The sequence below is a fragment of the Lepisma saccharinum genome, chromosome 1 (assembly GCF_977018435.1).
Source record: "Lepisma saccharinum chromosome 1, izLepSacc3.1, whole genome shotgun sequence".
In the NCBI taxonomy this organism is placed as follows: Eukaryota; Metazoa; Arthropoda; class Insecta; order Zygentoma; family Lepismatidae; genus Lepisma; species Lepisma saccharinum.
Window position 1 is genome coordinate 134032982 of NC_139229.1, and position 21123 is coordinate 134054104.

Genomic DNA, 21123 nt, shown 5'->3' on the forward strand with positions numbered 1-21123 from the left:
GATGATGTAATTTTAGAAAATCAAAATGAAGTACGTAATTTTTTTACTCAGAGTTGTCGTAGGGAATAGACTGTTTTTATCAGGCTCAGACTTATTCTAAGATTCCTAAACAGTTACTTCGTGATAATACAAATCTAGTTTGACTGTTTCCTCAGAACCATAGTAATCTTAAACATGTATATAATAACTATGTAGGAGGAGATTTAAACTACGGTCAATTTTCAAAATTCTGTTCTTCCTGCTGGGACAAAGATGTTTTTGGATTTGCCAAAATTGATATCACTTAAAAACCAAACAATGGAAAATATAGAAACATAATTAACAATTTTATAAATGTTGAGTCATTATAAAATACGTTGTGACGTTATAAACACCATATGAACAAAAATGCCAAATCTTAAAATTGGCTAAAAGATTTAAAGCGTGTAAATCTAAGAATAGAGGAAACTATGAAACACACAAACGTCAGGGTCAACCGCCCGGCGCTGTGGCCGAGTGGTTAGCACATCGCGCTGCGACGCCAAGGGTCCCGGGTTCGAATCCCGGTCGGGCTTGGTTGTTTGTGAATGTCCATTCATCAATTTCATCCTTTCATCACTCATCCAAATCTTCGCAAATTAGCCAAGAGGCACAAAACGCGAAGTAAAATAAACTAAATCAATCAATCAATCAATCAGGGTCAACCAATCATTTATCCTATCAGAAGTCTTGGTAGAAAAATTATGGGTGTCACAGAACAAAATAAAAATCTCATAAATGAGCTAGTGCCTCTTGCTGCTAGAAATTATGAAAATATTCCTCCTACACCATTATATAGTACTCTTCTAGTACTCAAACAACCACCTACATAGGAGATTCAGTAAAAAATGAATTAGGTCCATTGGCAAGAGATTACCCGAGTACTTGTAAATTTGACAAAGATGAAGAGTTTGGATTAAATCCAACCATGGAACCTGAGGGTGTAGTGTAGAAAATTGCAAAATCTATAGTTACATTTCAAGGTGATGACGTAAAAGTCAATTTGGGTACAAAAAATAGCTGGTACATATATCCTGGCATTGTGGGAATGTGGGAACTAATTACCAAGAAATATCCTAGATTATACAGATGAAGATTACTAGAGTTACTCAGAAATTTTAATACTGTCTGATGCTCTATACCAAAACAATGTAGCTAGTTAGAATAGAGTTAAATCTAGCAGTGGAGACAAATACAAAAAAATGATTTTATCTGTATCAAACCAACTTAAAACTGTCAGAGGCATTAAACAGTACAATACTCAACCAAAGGGTTTTTGTTGGTGGATTTTGTAAGAAAACTCATAGATAGATTGTTGGTCATAGCAGGAGAAGAAAATGTTGGCAGTAATAACTTATACAATCAAAAAATAGGCATTGTAGATATAATTAGTACTAAACTAGCCATTTGTATTGTAAATGACAGTAAATGCATAGGATACTTAATTAAAATTATTAACACTCTTCCTCGCAAATTCTGGAACGGCCAGCGTGTAGTTAATGACATTATTAACAAACTTCCTTTCGAAATGCACTTACCTGGTTACCAATACTCTGGTCCAGGGGCTAAACTATATCAAGGACTGGAGAAAGAAGACAAAGGAATTAATGCTTTGGATTCTGCTTGTAAAGATCATGACATTCCCTAAAATACTCAAAATGACCTTAATGTTCCACATAAGGCAGATCAAAAATTGGAACAAAAAACATTTGGAAGACTAATCAGCAGAGATGGTACATTAGGTGAAAAAATAGCAGCATTAGGTACAACCATTGTCATGAATGCAAAACAGAAATTAAGGGAGGACTATAATTATAGATTTATATATAAATACCCATTATGAAAAAACCTAAAAGTATTGTATACCAAGTACCTTATTCAGATCTAAAATCTCTAGGATCCTTATACTATCTGCTCATTAAGAAAGAAGAGGAAAAGAAAAATCTTGTTTGAGTAGAGGTCATAGAATGAAATCAACGCTTAGTACACTTCATTGGGAAAGAGTGAGGATTTCCAGGAAAAATAAACACACTGGTGGATTAATATTCAGTATACCAGTTATTTTAGCAGCTCTGGGTGCTGTGGGGAATCTAGCAGGTGGTAGTGCACCTACAGCAAAAACAGTAATTAATGCAAAGAAGAAGGAAGCTGAACTAAATGAGCAAAAACGTCATAGTCTTGCAATGAAGAAGAAATGCAAGGGTATTTATACTCTAAGAAATTATTTTAAAAAAATAGAACCGTTATCCAATTATGATACTGAAAATATGATTAAGTTTCTGAAAATTAAATACTTCAGAGGTGTTTTTGTCAGATTTCTTAGCTATCAAGGGACCATATAAAATAGAGAGTGGAGTAGTCAATTTGGATAGTTCCAAAATTCAAGGCACTCACTGGATTTGGTATTACAAACAACCTAATATAGCTTTTGTTTTTGATTATTTTGGTGGAATACCACCATCAGGCTTAGTTAATTTTCTTAATACTTCTAATCTTTATTATAGTGGTCAGCGAATCCAGTGTTTTGAGGATGTAAATTATGGCAACCAATATGTTTCTATATCCTCCTACTTATCTCAAATGAAAAAAAACAAAAATCAAATATTACCAGAAGGCATTGTGGCACCTGAAACATCATGGGAGTATTCCATCTCATCAGTGAGACTTCCATATTGAAACTTAGCTTACAAAATGATTTATCTTTGATAAATATATAGCTCTACTTGCTTTCTACAGTACATATCTTATTTCTAATATCACAGAAGACAATAATAAAGTTGCAGTAGGAATTGAAAAAATATTATTATTAATTATATAAATTTATTTATTATATAAATATTATATTAATATTGGGTGGCAATATTCCTAAATTCTTAGCCATAGAGATTTTGAACATCCATTGTAATGTGGAAGAAAGAATGATACGAATTCTGATGGCAACATAGGTAGTCACAAACAAACTAAACTGGAATAATATCAACTTTCAAACCAAATTCTGAGTTCATGGAACCTATCATCTACACACATTCCACGACTATCTATTTTCCAGTATCTCACAATCGTACAGACCACATAGAGTAGGTGGTGATTAAAGAAAAAGGCGATGTAGTAGATTTTGCAGGTGCCTACACAACAGCAACCATAGAAATTAATATATAAAATAACCATTAACATGGAGCATATTGAGAGTTCCTACCAATCATCGTACATTTGTTAATCTCAATGAACCAAATAGTGAAATTGAATTTGTCATGTACGTAGGTGACAATTTTGTACATCCTCACAAGGCTGATTTTTTATATTAAATTTGAAATAGTAAACAATGAAAATAATGAAACATTTCTCCCTGCTGCAAACATAAAATTAGTAGATAATTTTATACCACACTTGTTGTCTCAAGTAGAAATTAGAAAACATGCTACTGTGATAGATTGAGTAGATTATTCTGGCATTACTTCTACTGCCATAGGAACACTAAATTTTCCAAAGTATTTGCAAGATATTACCAGGCCGGGGGATTTGAATCAGGAACCAAAATTTTGACAAAAACACACAGTGCTATTTTCTATTCGTCTGCTGCCAGGTTTCTTTTGAGACTACAAGCACATCATACGGAAAGGTGGTTTGAGGGTCTCTCTTCGCAGGGCAGCTAAAAGCAATAATGCACTAATGTGTTATAGTACTTTAAATCCTGATGGTACGACATTACCCAACACCTTACCTTAAACAGCCAAGTGTATCATCAGGACCATGGAGCTATCAATACCAGTAGTAACTAATTATGAAACTAATTATGCTCTTCAATTCAAACCAAATATTCTAAATAATCCACAAGTTACTATTGAATTTTACACTTACCAGTGAGTTCGAAAACCAGCCTCTGGTGGACATTATGACGCCACTAATCAATTCAGTAGTATAGAGTATGATATGCCAGATTTTTTAACTGTACTGTTACAGACTGGGAGAGAGAAGAGTGAAGATAGAGCTTTTGCAAATTTTATGATTGCAAGATTAAAAATATATATGTTAAGATATACTAAATATGTTGACCAAGGCAGTAATTTATTTTATTAAAAACATAAGCTGATAAGAATTGAAAAAGCTATTGAAGATAGGAGGTCTCACCATTTTTACTAGAGAATATACATTTTACGAAATGAAAAGCTGGCAGAAGAAATTTAGAGAGAAAACAAAAATAAAGTTGAAGAAGAAAAGAGAGGGTCTAGGATGGAAAGAAGTAAGGGGAGAAGAGGAAGAAGAAGAGTATACCAGAAAAAGAGTTGTGGTAATAGGGAATGTAGAGCTATCAAAAGAAGAGGAAGCATTTTTAAAACTAGGAAGAGGTTTCAAAGTTAAAGAAACAAATGTATATTATGAGAAAGTTATGTATGACATTGAAGAAGCAGTGCTCCAGAAAGAGACAAGATTAGAAGAGGAACAGCAGCCATATTGAAGAAAGAAATGGGAAAACAAAGAAAAGTAGATAATTTGAGTCAAAATGAAAAGGAAGGGATGAAAAAATCAAGACAAAAAGTGATGTGGTGATAAAGCTGGAAGATAAAGGAGGAACAATTGTGGTGATGGAAAGAGAATGGTATGAGAGGAAGTTTGAAGACCTAAATGAAAACGGATATATGGAGATTTGTGGAACAGAAGAAGAACAAACTATACAGGGTCATACAAGGCTATAGGAGGAGTGGATTCAAGAAATGCATAAAGGAGACAGGAAGACTACCAAGTTTGAAAGGCTTTCCAAAGATACACAAAGAGGAGATAAAGTTAAGACCAAAAATGAACTTCAGAAACAATATTTTTGAACCCTTGGAAAAGAAATTAAAGAAAGTTATTGAAGTGTTAGTAACACAGCAAGAAAGGAGAGCAGTTAAGAATAGTGAACAAGTAGTATACCTCATAAAAGGATGTAAGTTAAATGAAATGAAGACGACAATGTCTAGGTTAGACGTGAAAAGTATGTTCCCGAGCATCAAGAGGGGACACGTTTTGGACATTATTAAACATCGAATGGTACAAGAAATTATAGGAGAATGGGATAGTGAAAGGGTAGTGATGGCTATGGATACCATTTGGAATAACGGTTACAGTATAATGGGAGATAAAATAATGTTAATGAGTGAAGGACTGAATGTAGGTTCTAGCCTAAGCCCAGCATTGGCTGAATTGGCTAAGAATGAATGGGAAAAGAAAGTGATAGAAAAAGGAGGTGACAAAATAATTCTGTTTGCAGATATGTTGACGATTGTTTTGGCATATGGAAGGGAACGAAGAGGCAGATCGACATTTTTGCGAAAGAAATACAAGATGAAGAATTAGGGGTATTATTGGAACTTGAAATAGAAGAAGAAGACAAGTTAAGCTACCTAAATATATGAAGAGAGGACAAGAAATTGAAACCGCTTGGCATCCGAAGAAGTGTGCAGCAGGGGTATTCTGCCACAAAAGAAGTGATGTAAGTGAGGTGACAAAAATAAATTTTATAAAGAATATGGAGGGCAGGATAAAGAAAATATGCACGAAAGAATGTGAAAAATAAGGCAAAATAAATAGCCTATGGTCATAACTGGCAAAGATTGGATATGAGAAGCAGGATAGACTGGACATAAGCAGAAGAAGGAAGAAAAGGGGCAGGGGAGAATTGGAAGAGAAAGAAAAAGAGGAAGAGAAAGAAAAAGAGAGAAGGTTCCCTTGGAATAAGGAGTATGTGGAAGACCACAGAAAGGATATGCAAAGTGCTTAGAAAAGCGGGCACTTAAACTTACAGGAAGGGAGGGAAATGCATCTTAGGAATAGCGAAGAATGCAAACAAGAAAAAGGAAAACAGAGAAGAGGTAGAGGAAGGGATTATATACGCAGTGAAATGTAAAGAATGTCAGTGTGTGCATAGGATAAACGAAAAAGAGGCTGAAAGACAGGTTGAAACAACACAGGGATGTTGTACGACTTAAGAGAGAGAGAAATGCGATATTTAAACACACGAGAGAAACAGGACATGACATAGAGTGGGATAAGGCTAAGCAGAAAGGAAGGGAGAAGAGAATGCTAGCGAGAAATTGGAAGGAAGCCAAGGAAATAGAGAAGAAAGGTGAAGAAGACACAATGAACTGGAATGGGGGCTGAAGTTAAAAAAAAAGAATGGAAGTAGGTGTTAGAAAAAGTGGAAACGACAAGAGAGAAAGAGGAGAGGAGAAGGAAGAAAAATTTAGGAAATAGAGCTTGAGATAAAAAGTCCAACCACATTCTATATGGAAGTAAATATGTTTAGTCTTTTAGGTGAAAGTACAGTTGACAAGGGAAAGCCACCTGCTAGAAAGTTCCAGAACAACTTTCTAATAGTCTGGAGGTAGTAATGTTTGTGTATATATAATGCCCGGTTTTGTATCTTGTTACATTTGTACTTGATACAGAGTCTGAAGAAAACCTTGCTAGAATGTTGAAACGGTACGTTTAGTTTGTTTTTAATAAAATAAATTACTGCCTTGGTCAGCATATATAGTTTTTCATAATCATGGAAACAAGACTTAATGGTGTTATAAATGTATCTTAAAAATGGACGTAATGAGATTTCAGCCATGAAAATTATAATCTGGACATAACACAAGTTGATTTTTATAAATTATATGAGGCTTATACTGTTTACAAAAGAGTACCTGAAGGAAACATAGATGTATACTATACTCCCAGTGAATTCTTACCACACAGGCCAATGTTTGTTATTAACAGATCAAAAAGAAATGATAGAATGATAGAACTAATATCAAAATTGTATGTGAATTAGATGAGCATCTGCCTGACAACACTTTGTGTAGTGTTATTCTTATTGCAGAGAACACTTTTGTATACGATGTGGAAAATGAAAGTCACAGAACAATTTTAGTTGTCAAAACTCTCTTGATTGTTAATATTATTTAGATCCAAATATTATAAAATTAAACCCTTAAATAAGTAACACACTTGTAGTATTTACTAGATCTGAGCAAATATGAGTATCTCAAAAGTAACTTCTTATTAAGTAGTCAGTTGTTTTCATACCTAAGATAAACCTTTGCAGCATTCTAAAAAAACTAAACAAAAACAAGCCACTTGTTTGAAATATAAGTTAAATACACTCACAACTGATCAACAGAGTGTCACATGACTCTAAGGGTAGAATTCCCAAGCTTGGTATTCAAAAATTTGAGCTGTGGTTAATCACCTTAGTACGAGGGTACTAGCATAGTTGGGCATTTTGTTTCACCTAGAATTTAGCTAAATCTACCAGATGATATGAAAATATATATCCTCCGGAGTAAATAGTGGTCATTGGTCTGATTTAATGGTATACCATCCTGTCATCATACGCATGCTGTTAAAATAACATTTTGCAGGTTTGTCTACAATTCAAAGGGTGGGGGGGGGGGTAATGGGACTTTTGGTACACCCTGTAGAACCCATATATGCATTTACGCTTGAAAATTGTTGTTAAGTACATTCACGGAGAATAAACCTTTTACGCGTATTAAGGTAATACAGGAATTTTTGTTCACGACGTGTGGATCGAAGGGTAAATATCTAAACAGACTTGAAGGTCGTAACAAGTGGCATGTTTTAATAAGTATAACCCCACTTTGGAAAATTCACCTCTATGTTGATGCACAGGAAACGCCATGTTTGTCCATCAATAACCGAGCGATACTTTTAGTACTTTCTCTACCATCTTTTTTATTCAAAATAATCGACATTACTCATCAAATTTTCTAATAAACCGTTACAAAGCGTAAACTGCCTATTTCACCACTGATAGATATAATTGCTCTTGTGGATAAAAAAAAAAAAACCATTATCTTTGGTAGGTGCATCCGTAATTGTTGCAGCCATTACCTCAGTATTAAGAATTGGTTAATTGTCTACGATTAAATAATTAAACGGATATTTTACCATCAGTACCTCGTTTCCGTATCGGATTACCTCAGTAATTGATCTTTCACGACCTCGTCTACAAAGCAGCCGGATTCATAATTATCCTGGCTGATGGCAAGCATGCGGTTGCATAATGTCTGAACAAGAAAAAGTTTGATATGAAAGCGCTGTGTAATGAAGCCTTGCCATTAAAATTGCTGACAATTTTTGTTACCGGAGATCAGTCGGTTGTGAAATTCTGGTAACAAATGGTAACAACCCAAGTGGAAGAGGTATGAAGTAACAGCAATGTCTGGCAACACTGAGCCGTGCAATCAATATAATTTCAATTAGTTCATTAGTTTATCAATATAGCAATGCAACCTGTTGTTCACTGACGACTCCATTAGCTTTTTTCGTCGCATACACGGCTATTAAATGGCCTGTTATTTCTCGTCGCCATAGCAACATTACAAATGTTACATCATTTGATTAGTGGATTTGGTTTATTTTACTTCGCTTTTCTGCCACTTTTGGCGTAGATGAGGATGAGTGATGATATGATGAAACAGATGAAGGGACACTCACACCCATGCCCAGGCCGGGATATTATATTATTTGTACAGCACGAAGCGAAGATAAATAACGAAAAATATTGTCAACATTGCGAAAGTAATTTGTATAAATTTTCAATTCTTTGTACTAATAACATAAAATAATAATTTTAATAAACATATAGTCGACCTCCGTGGTGGTGTGGTTAGCAAACCGTGCTATGACGCCAGGGGATCCGAGTTCGAATCCAGTCCGGAGTATGAATGTTCCTTGTGTGTGTCTGTTCATGAATTTCATCATGTCAACATCCATCCTCATCATCACGATTAGACAAAAAAGTGGCCGAATAGCAAAAATTAAACTAAGGCACGTAAGGGGTGCGGATATGTCGTTCGCTTAACGTGGATATGGTGACATGATCAGCACCACGCTCAGGTTGCCTTTATTTATCTGCCTCACTCGAGGTACCCATTGTTGAGAGGTTGGATTACCCCTAGAGCATGGAACATCGACAGAAGGTGGCGGTGATGTGTTCAGCACCCCCCTGGCCACCTTTACCCCCCCCAAGAGTTTCCTCCAGTTACCCACGACGCTGGGTGGGCGCCGGGGTAGTCACATGGTAGTCAGACGCTCTAACGACTGAGCTACCGCGGCTTCTCGTGATATGTTCTAATTTAATCTAAAGGTTCACTGCTACTCAGGTGTCAAACCTTTTTTCAATTCATTTAATGGCATTAAACGACTTACGGGGTACATGTTTCCTTCTACCTTTGAACTTCAGAACGGAGCGCCGTGGGGGGGGGGGGTGTATCATAAAGCATTTTCCCACTTCTACTGTTGTTCCACCAATAATAAACGAGAGAGATCATAAAACGTGGAGGGAATCAAGCGATTGGAAACGTTTCTGAAAAATGTAACGTACGGAATGGCATAACACCATTTCGTCTGTTACAGCTGTGAATAAACTCAACTTTTTACAACCCTCGTGTTGTATACAATTGTTTACATCGGTGAGAGGTCCCGGCTTTATGCAAAGAGGGCATTTTCACACACACAATGGCACGCTCGACGATAACAATGGCTTCCAAACAAAAAGTTGCGTAGGATCTCATTTTGGGACGAATGGATGCAAATATTAATCATTGTTCCATTTACCATCTCTGTGAAACAAAACTGACAAATGCGTATTCAATAAATTGGTGCAACAAAAGGAGAAATATGTTCAAACTTTTACCCACTAGTACTACCCATTAACAGGTCAGGCCAAGAATACATCAGAATGTGTAAATCTTTCTAGTACATGAAATCTGTCGACTTCCGTGGTGGAGTGGTTAGCACAGTGCGCTACGACTCCATGGGTCTCGTGTTCGAATCCCGGCATGGGTGTTACTTGTGAGCGCCCCTTCATTAATTTCATCAAGTCAGCACTCATCCTCATCGTTGCGATTAGCCAAAAGTGGTAGAAAACAGACATGAAATAAGCAAATCAATCAGTGCATGAAATTTGTCTGCGTGTATGATATTTTAACTAGTAGCCCAGGAAAATTGCACTTCACCCGGAAATAATATCAACAAGCATAGATGTAGTAGTAATGAGCATATCAAAAGTTTCCTAAAGGCCGCCACACACGTTCCGGAAAATCCTGAGAGGAATAACTGTACAGTTATTCCTCATTTCCGGAACGTGTGTGGGCGAAAACTGCCCAGTTTTGGATGTTCTAAGTGGACTGTTCAGGTCGCCGTGATCGAAGCGAAAATCGATTCTGAAAAACTGTGCAGTTGGAACTGTACAGGCCGACCGGAGCGTGTGTGTTGGGTTGTCTTCAGTTCTGTTCCTTTTTTCAGATGTACGGATACCTGTCTGTGTATGGAATAGCAATGTCGCATCTGTGTATGGAAGAATTCATAAAAATCTACGAAAGTGAACCGTGTTTGTGGCTAGTGAAATGTAAGGATTTCCATGATAAGGGCAAAAGAGAGGCTGCCTACGCGCGTTTGGTGGAGATATTAAGCCAAATAGAACCAGATGCCAGTAAAGAAACAGTTGTAAAACATAATAACATGAGAAGTGCGTACAGAAAAGAACTGAACCCCACAATAGCAAGAGCATCATCTGGAGACGTTACGTTGGAACTGACTGGATATTCCACTGAGGATTTCCTGAACATGTGTGGGCAGGGGGTCTTTCGTACAGTTATTCCTCTCAGGATTTCCGGAATGTGTGTGGCGGCCTTAAGATATGGACTGTGCCACGGCCGGCAGTTTTAAAATGGCAGCTGTGGTCCTACTTTTCGATATTTTCGACAATTGACCTCGGAATGTTTCAAGAATCACGGACCTTGACCAAATGCATTATTTACACAATGCAGCAAGACCACGCATACCGGTAGAGTAGGGGAGAAAGAAAAGCAAAGCAGTACGCACTGCTGTAAATGGCTGGTAGCCACAGACGCGTTTCCTCCTCCATGCAGCCTATTCCCTCCCACGCATTCATTAGCGGAGCTCTCTCGTGTCAATATTTACGCAGAGAATTGTTTTCGCTCGCTAGCTCCAGACATAGATAGAGTGCATGCGAAATGGGCAAAAAATAGAATGGTTATTGCGCAGAGTAAACCAGAAGCTGTGAGAAACTGACATTGTAAGTAGAGGGCTGGAAGATTGCTTGAAACAAAACAGTGAGAAACGTATAGAAGGGTGACAGCTGCCAACGAAGAAAGAAATTCGGTGAAATTCATCTTGTTCCACTTCGACGAGGTTTCTAAAGAGTCTTCCACGATTCACTACTTTTATCTTCATATTTGGGTAGGTACTGTTCTTCAAACATACTAATATTATGCCCTCAAGCCTCCGCTCATTTCGTAACCGGTTTCCTTGGAAGCAATAATAGAAGCACTGCAGAAGATAGGATTGCAAATCTTGCTGCTTGCGAATGCAAAATAAAAACGCAATAAAACTGGCGCACATTGCTGTAAGGAGGACTAAACAAAAAGCTAACCCTTACTGAAACAAGGAAGAAAAACGTTAGTGCCTGCATGAAAAGAGGAACATAAGCATAAGACGGAAGAATGGGGAGGAATTTTAGGTCTCTACAGAAAACGTGCCTTATTCTCGCTTTACACAAGGAAAAGGAAATGTTTGCTGGAGAAGGTAGTTAAAGGTGGATGTTTCCTACCGCATGGTACCACTGTTCCTGTGACCCGAAACATGCTGCTATCTTCACCTCAGACCTTTATCTAATGCTTAAGGAAAGATGTAATTTGCCCAAACATATATTTGTTGGGACGTTCAAATGCCCTGTTTAGGTCTTACATGATGCGTTTCTCTAAATTTATTTTATGTTTTGTTAAAATGAAAGCGATGTGTCTGCAGTAAAGGCTTCTGTATCCTTGCCATAATAGCGGCAATATACCTTTATCTAAGGCTACTTTAAAGACTGCATTCTTAACATGATATAGATGAAGGCTGTAGAAGATCTGCGGAGAACTACAAATAAGAAGTAACTACTCAGTTACAGTTTTATGGACTGCACCCCAGTTGCAGTTATCGTTACTGTTACAATTATTTTATTATAAGCTATGACCAGCTCCACTATTTAGAGGAGGCTGCAACCCGAGGCCCTCTTCTGCAAAGTTATCTCCATAACGTGGGACATAGGGAAACAGGAGAAAGGGTAGAACAACAGAGGAGGAAAACAAGAGATAAAGAACCAGAGGAACAAAGGAAAAAACACAGAAAGAAGGAAAGAAAGAACTCTTAGCATTGTGACAACAGAAACACAGCCCTCTGAAAATATTCCGTCCACCCTTGAGTAACGCCCTCGATGGAATTTCTCTCAGGACGCCATTGCCTGATACCCATTCTTTCGGCAATCACTTGCTTCAAGTTGATCCAAGAACTTCAGGAGTGTCGGTATCCTAGTGATTACAATTAGGCAAGGAAATTGCCTTTATTCAAAGCTACCATATAAAGATGCAAGTGCGGAGAAAAGCAGGGAAAACTGGAGAATTCTGATGACTACACCATGTATGCCCAAAGAATGTACTTTATCTTTATCTCTCTCGGTTATAATGACGATGAAGATGAGTGAGGAACTGATAAAATGGAGGGACGTCCATGCCTTATTAAGAATTCGAACCTACGACGCATAGTTTCATAGCACACTACACTAACCACTCCAGTACAGAAGCTGGCTATGTTTTGGGGTATAAATGATCATAAGGCCTATCTGCGTCCAATTTTTTGTTCTGGCGCCCTATGAAGACAACTCAAAATGTACATTGCAATGGCCACTTAAAACTTACTGGCAGTTACTGCAACCAAAGAAAGAACATGACATCTCTGTAGTTCCGTTGAAGGTTACTGGAAAAGTTGAACTCACCTGAAAAGAAGAAACAGAAAACGTCAAAAACATGCATACGTATTTTATGTCATAACATTATTGAACTGAATTAATAAATATATGACGTCTGATTACATGAATGAAGATTTTACTAATGTTGATGAATATTTCATATAGGGTACAGCGGGGCTATTCCGCCCGAAATAAGAAATATCGCAGCAGCGTCTTGCCTCGGCACTGTGGAGAGCTTTTGTTTCGTTCAATGTGAAGCGTGATCTCCTTACTGCCTCCCTTGTTCGTTGTTCCGGTGTTTTGTGTTATATTTTGGATGCGACAGAAGTAGAATCACACGAGGTAAGCGAACTGCGATGATGGATTTGGTATTTTAAGTCCGCTTTATGCACAGTAAGGCTAATCGGGACTGGACCTGCAGTTTATAGTGGGATCCGAACCACTATGTGCCTCCACCGGGTATCGAATCGGGGACCCCTTGAATATAAGGCGACGACGCTACCACAGAGCCATCGGGGAGGCCCTTGGAACTGCGATAAATTATGGACGTTGTTAAACAATAGGCCATGCGAACGTAAGGTGTGGTGTGCTCGATAGCTTGCATTTTCAACTCATTTCTTTAAAGCTATTGGAACACAGGTTGTGCATAGTATATGTGCAAAAATGAATTTCGCTTTCTTCGTAGCAACCCTACTCGGCGCGTTTTTCACAATTACTACAGGTGGGGCTATTTTACTCAGTAAATACGGGGCTATTCCGTTCAAGAAAGTTATTTACGTAATTTGAGTTGTATTGCGAATTTGTGGACAATATGCTCCCATTTCAGATGGTTCGCACATGTAACAGAAAAAAGTCCGGCCCTAAATGGTCTGAAGACATGATGAATGAAGCAATACAGAGTTGTCTAAGAGGAGATGTGTGTATGAGAGGAGCTGCTCCATTGTTTTGAATTCTGTCCTCCACACTTAAAGATCGAGTAAAGGTTTCAAAATCTGATCTGGTATCGGGAGAATAACCAGCACATAAAGTAAGTATGCAGCCATTCAACAGTGTTCAGCCTAGAAGAAGAGCGTGAGTTGACGTCAAGCATTTAGCACAAAGTGGATTTGGCTATACACCGGATCAAGTTTGTAGAGCAGCATTTACAATAAAAAAAATCGACATTTTTGGTGCATGGAAAGCATGACTGCAGGTAAAGACTGGTTTTCCGGATTCCTGAAAAGAAACAGTGACATATCTCTCAGAAAACCGAAGGATTATCAAAATCGAGAGCTGCGTGAATGATTAAGGAGGCTGTCACTAAATGCTTCGAAGTTGTATGGGAATCTGTGTGAGGAGATTGGCATTTGTAATCAGCGTCACCTGATCTTTAATGTTGACGAAACTGGTTTGTCCCTTTAACAACACTTCTAAAATAGTGGCAGCAAAAACGTGCTGGGCGGAATAGCACCTTGACTGGGCGAAATAGCCCGCTGTTTTTGTGAATTCTGATTTCTGCACTCCTCAAACATTTATTTAATAAGAAGAGTATGCATTACTTTCTTCACTTGTAATGTATAGTAATCTGTTCCTAATTAAGGTATCATTATTGTACACAACTATCGATTTATTTACAAATATTCCAATTAATCTTTTATAGGTTTAAATTTGAAATGAGCGGAATAGCCCCGCTGTACCCTATACAGAGTGAGCAAAAATCAGAATAACTTTGAACCAAATTCAATTTGCCTTGGAAACACTGACAACAGATCCCGGTACGGTAGCCCTATCAGATACTATTTCACACAGGTAATACTATTGTTACTACAACTGCTACTACTACTAACAACAACAAGGAGCATACTCCCACCCAGGAGTATATTAGGAATTTTTCATCTTGAGGGTGGGGTGTCAAGTTCATAGTTAGGAGGGTCTCAAATTGGGCCTTTGTGAAAAATTTTAGGGCGTGTGGAGGTAATTTAAGGAAGTGTTAGTGGAGTCCTGAGTTGTGTGTGGAGATAAATCACTGCTCCCATCCCCAGAACAAAGATATTTAATTCGCCCACTGTCTGCAGGTAATGCAGTAGTCTGTCATGTGTAAGCGTCCCTTCTTCTTGGTGATTTTAATTTCTGAATTCTGGGATCTTACCGAACTGGGAAGTGCGCTCCTCCACCAGTGTGTCAATCCGACTCCCTACAGATAGGTGCAGTTGTATTCAAGTAGAAACTAGTCGTAAAATTTACAATCAAACTCATGTCCTTGCATCTTGTTACGTAACGACCACACAGCGTTTCTAGTTCTCCTCAACAGATGTCGCCTATATATGGAGAGTTCGCTTTATTAGTCTCCATGTCGTCCATTAAGCAAACATATTTGGACGCTGACCGTAAATTGACAGAAATTGCTAGAACAGAAACGCCAAACAAATATACTCGTTCCTTCCGAGATGTGTTACAGAAAATATAAAATGTTATACAATATTTATGATATCTTTTTGAATGTCAAATTTATTACGAAAACAAAAAGCGAAAAATTGATTTAGAAGTTATGTTAAATTTAGTTCATTGGAATATCAATAACAAGAAAATATGCAGCAAAATGATTGTTTTGCATGTATATACAAGTATAATATATTGTGTGTTTATGTACAAACTACACAATATACGAGGGGTGTAAGAAAAGTAGGGCCATTAAAATTGAGTCTAGACTGATAAGATAGTCGGAGAATATTTAACGTTTAGAAAGTGACTGCACTGTACACCACCATCCTGTCGGTAGAGTTCCAAGATGAGAAATTAGTTGGAACATTGGTCCAAGCAGAAATTGCACAGTGATTAGATTTCTAAATGCGAGAAAGCGATGGCGGCGATAAAAAAAGGTAAAGTGCTAAAAAAAACTGTGCATAGCACCACGCCATGAAGGCGTATAGGGGGTGTGGGGGTAACGCCCCACACTTTCTTGATCCGGTGTTCCAAAACTAGGGGGGGGGGTAAAGTGCCAAACTGGGGGAATAAGCACATTTTACTTTCCCTTGGTAGATAAGGTTTAGCATAGTGCGGGGGCAAGAGGGGCATAAAGTGAGGGGGACAACTGCCCCCTTCCCCCTCCCTAGTCACAGCCATTACGAGAAAGATTTTAACTGTGGTAATTCATATCTAGCTGCTGAATGTATGAGAGAGTGTGTGACAAAATGGCGCTCGGATTTCGAACTGGATGACTGATGTTGCACAGAGTGGTAGACCTACGACAGGAGCTGAAAACAAAACAGGTGTTCAAACCCGTGGAACTGGAGTCTGTCGAGTAAAACAGTTTCATGAAGGGCGATAACTTCAAAACAACGGTGAAACTGTTGTTTTACTACCAGGACACCGAATTTTACGAAATGGTTGTCGAGAAAGTAGTTCCACGGTTAGACAATCGTCTGTGACGTTCCTTTCTGATGTTCGCCACTGGATCACTACATCACGGTAAGTACCCAATCTCCTTGTGCGGCGGAGTTATGAGACTCTCCTTAATGTTAGGGTACAATGAGCATTCTCAGGACGTAACGATTTGAAAAATAAATAGCTTCTTGTCATTTACAAATTTAATAACACATTTTACCTTTAAACATTAACTGCAAAATAACAACAATATTCACAAACGCAATCACCTTTCAATTGAGCTGCGGCTTTTCCTTTATAACAGTGTTTTTCACATAATTTACATCATCTCACGCAACTCAACTTACTTTTTCCTTTTTTCGCACTGTTGTTCCGGCAACGGAATCAATAAAAGATTGGACAGTTCTACAAATGTTTATAAACCGGAAATGACTTCCGCTTCCGATATTGCGTGTAACAAATTTAAATCAACACAAACAACAGTATTGAAACTAACAAATATATCGAACAGATGTCTGTGAAATTAACAGAAAGCAAATAAACTATTACATATGGCCAAAATAAACAAGGCGTCTCAAGTTCTCCTCCCATACAAAGAAAATTGAGGTAATGTTCATGAACGAAATTTTCTTTGCTACGAAAATTAGTCCTTTTTGGTCTGGTGATGCCATCTTTGCAATAATTCCTGTGTTCTTTCGGGTGATCAATTATTTTTTTTCAGCTTGGAAAAATTTTCCCTTCCTATTAATTTTTCCTTCCAAGGATCCAGCAAGTTAGCTGTGTTGTGCTTAACATCCTCGACTACATACGGGCCAACGAAGTATTCAAAGAACTTGGATATTTCTTTATCTTTAGCTGAACTTAACCTGTGGTTCCTTTTTAAAACCAGGTCTCCTTCTTTTAGTGTGAACGAATGGGGATTGATCCGTAGGTTCTTTTTGTTCCTCTGTCGGTTGTTTCGCCTTTGTGCGATGAATAATTTGGTCTCCCAGGCTAGAGTCTTCCACTCACTGTCTTCAGGCCAGTCTAATTCCTGCAGTAAGTTAGCTGCTACAAGTCGATCATAAAATAACTCCACTGGGGCATAACCGGTAGCCTCGGATATAGAATTATTGATGAGCCAACAGACAGTCCTCACTTGTTTGCACCAGGAATCGTGTTTCCGATTGCAAAACGTCCTTAGAAGTCGTACAATCTCCTGATTGCTTCTCTCAATCGGATTGCTTGCTGGGTGATAAGGAGTGGTCCTAACGGGTCTAACAGAGTGGTTTTCCATAAATTGTAGCCATTGCTTGGACAGAAATTGGCTTCCTCTGTCGGACAGCACATACTTAGGTTTCGGATAATGGGTGAAGTATCCCTGCTCTAACTTCCTAATAATTTCACTATAGTGGCTGTTCGTAACGGATAGGGTTCCTACATCAATCAAGGTCAGGATATAGTAGAATGATGAAGACTTAGGTAGTTTGCCAATGATGTCTATTGACAGAACTTCGTGTGGTTTCTTTTGGGTCGTGGTCAATTTCTCTCTACATATCCGAAGCTTATCGGGCTTGTTCTTTGAACATATTAAACACTCTTGAATATATCGTGAAATTTCTGACTTCATATTTTTCCAGAATTACCTTTTTCTTACTCTCTGATAAGTTTTTGTAAACCCAAAATGGCCAGAGTTATCATGTTCAGCCTCCAACACTTTATCCTTTAAAATTTTCGGACCCACTATACAATGGAATTTCCTTTTACCTCTAGAATTCTTAAATAAAAGGTCTTCCCTCGTAAGAAAATATTTAGCCTCTTCATCTCCATTATTTAACTTCTCTGATATATCTTTACACATTGGATCTTGACGTTGGGACTCCTTCCACAGTTGGATCTCCTGCTTTGGTACGAGAGTTTTCTTAGCTGACCACACCTTTAGAATGGTGGGAGTGTTTTCTTCTGTCTCCAGAACCCCTTCAGCCACAGGATAACGGCTTATTACGTCAGCGATCTTATTACTCTTTCCTTCCACATGAATGATCTCATATTGATATTGCTGAAGTTTCAGAGCCCATCGCGTTAATCTGCCATTCCAGTTGCGACTATTTTCTAACCATATTAGATTTTTATGATCAGTATAAATGAAAAATTTCTGACCATACAGATAAACTTTAAAATGATCTATCGCAAATAACACAGCTAGACACTCTAGTTCTTGTACTGTATAATGCTTCTCATGGGGCTTTAATTTTCTGCTGGCATACTGAATAATTTGAATCTCAGTCAGTTTTATTGGAGTTACGTGGTTTCCTTGAAATAGAACCGATCCAAGTCCTAACGAAGAAGCATCACACATTATGCAAAACGTCTTAGAAATATCGGGTTGCGCTAACGCCGGCAGTTGCACTAGTTCCTGTTTCAATCTTCTGAAACAGTTTTCTCTTGTGTTGGTCCATTCCTATTTAACGTTCTTTGACAACAATTGTTCTAAAGGAGCATATTTTTGTGCCAAATTCTCTACAAAACGACGTCTCCAGTTAATCAGCCCGAGAAATTGTTGCAAATCCTTCTCGTTCCTTGGACGTGGAAATTTCAAAATGGCTTCGTTCTTCTTAGGATCAACCCTGATGTGTGTTCCGGATATAATATGGCCTAGATATATAATTTCTTCCTTTCCGAATTCACACTTCTTAAGTTTCACTGTAAAACCTTCCTTCTGAAGAGTATCCAGGACGAATGACAAGTGCTGAAAATGTTTGTGAATCGTTTCATCAAATATCAAAAGATCGTATAAACTGTCAAGAATTTCTCAGTACATGGATTAAACAAATTGTGCATGGAATACATAAATACAGCAACAGCATTGGTCAAACCGAAGGGCATTCTCGTAAAACACCAAGATCTTCCGTTGTATGTAAAGGCTGTGTATATTTGATGCTTCTTACTAATTGGAATTTGTAAATATCCTGAAGCAAGATCCAAACAGGAGAAATACTTCTTCCCTCTAAATTTCTGTAAAGCTTCCTGAATTTGAGGTACTGTACTCCTGGGAGCTACAATTTGTTTATTTAGTTTTCTAAATTCAATGCAGGGTCTGACCGACCCGTCCGGTTTATCCACTACCAATAAGGGATTTAAATATGGTGAGTTGCAGGGTATAATTACTCCCCACTCTTGCCACTTCAATAATTCTTCTTCCAACTTTTTCCTCTTGGACAACGGAACAGGATAAGGATTGGAGAAAACAGGTTCTTCACTGGTCAGATTTATTTCACAGATATAATTCCTAGATAATCCTGGCTTGTCGGCGAATATTCTTCTATCTGAAGCAAAGGCTTTATCTCTTGTGTCTGATTCTGTTGCAGTCCACTCATCAGCGTTAGCTTCTTCCTCCGCTTTCGTACACTGTATTAAGGCTGTATTCTCCCGCGACTCGCCCTTCTCTGAATCTCCAGCGTTAGGAAGTAAATGTTGCTCTACTGTGTGTCCGCCATTGATCAGATTCAATTTTTCAGCGCCTGCATCCAGAGTGACTTTGTATCTTCGAAGGAAAGGATAACCAAATAATAAGTCAGCTTCTAAGCACTTGACCACATATACCAAATCTTCAAATATAAATCCTCCAATTTTAAAATTTATTCGCCTACAACCAGCTATCCGTGATATTTCTTTTCCAGCAAAATCTTTTAATATTACGTCTGGACACTTCTGCAATTTAAGACCAGGTAATCGCTCTCGTACTTGAAGCCAAATATTATAATTCATAAGGGTGCATTCGCTACCCGTGTCCTTGGTGCACTTTATTTGGAATCCTAATACCTAAACTAAAATTCCAGGTTTCTTCACATTATCCCTATCTTCTTCCATTATCGTCTTTCTAATTTTTAAATAATTTAGAGGAGTGGCTTCGATATTCAAGTACAATACTTCTAACGGATCTTCTGTTAGGAATGGATCTTCACTCTCGTCGCTTTCTTCTTCTTGCATGCCCTTCATTGCAAGCGCAAGAGCACCGCTTACAACGGGCACTGGGCTAAACCCACAACTTCATTGCAGTTAATTTCCCATGGCGACGCTGTAACTCTAAGATTACTGGGAGGTAGTTCTTCCGTCTGTATTGCACACTCTTTTCGTTCTGGAGTTCTTTGATCCCTTCTCCAACTATTTGTGTACGGCGTAGTCCTTCGATAAAGCCTGTTACTTGTCCAGTTTCTATTCTTCCACCTTCCACCCGGGAATCGCTGTCCTTCTCTGGTGACTGGTTCCTTCTCATTTCCGCTCTCTGCTGTGCGGGATCCTCCAGGATTATTAGTAGTAGTTGTCATCTGTACTCTGCGAACCCGAGGTTGGATAGGTCTCCTTTCTTCTGCTTTATTTACGTCGCCTCTCCACCCATCTATCTGTTCTGAGGCTTCGAACTTCCCCAAGAAGTTGGTCAACTGGTCAATGTTTTGAGGATCCCTTGTTAATACTAGCTGCCGTATTCTGTATGGGAGCTGATGAATAATTAAACTTAATACTTCTGTTTGGTCCACACGTTCGACCAAGTTACAGTATGACCCGTAGATAATCCTCCATAGAAAGACCTGAGGATTTGGAATATTTTCTGTTTCTTAAAATCTAGATCTCTCTCTGCTTCGCTTCTGCAGAGGCATACTGTTTTTTAAACGCGGCACAAAACTGTTCAAAAGACTTCCACCTTCTCTCGTTGGCAATAAACCAGGCTTTAGCTTTCCCTTTCATTACAGGAGGAAGCACCTTTAATCTATAGTGCATAGGCATTTTCATTATGTCCATGGACGTTTTCAGTTCTTCCAAATAACGCTCCGCTGATATGGAATTTATTTCTCCAGTAAATTTGCTCAGAGAGTTAATATCCGACATTCTAAAAAAATGTCCAGTGTGAGATGGACTGTGAGAAACATCAGGAGATTTATCAATATCTTCTCTGAATATCC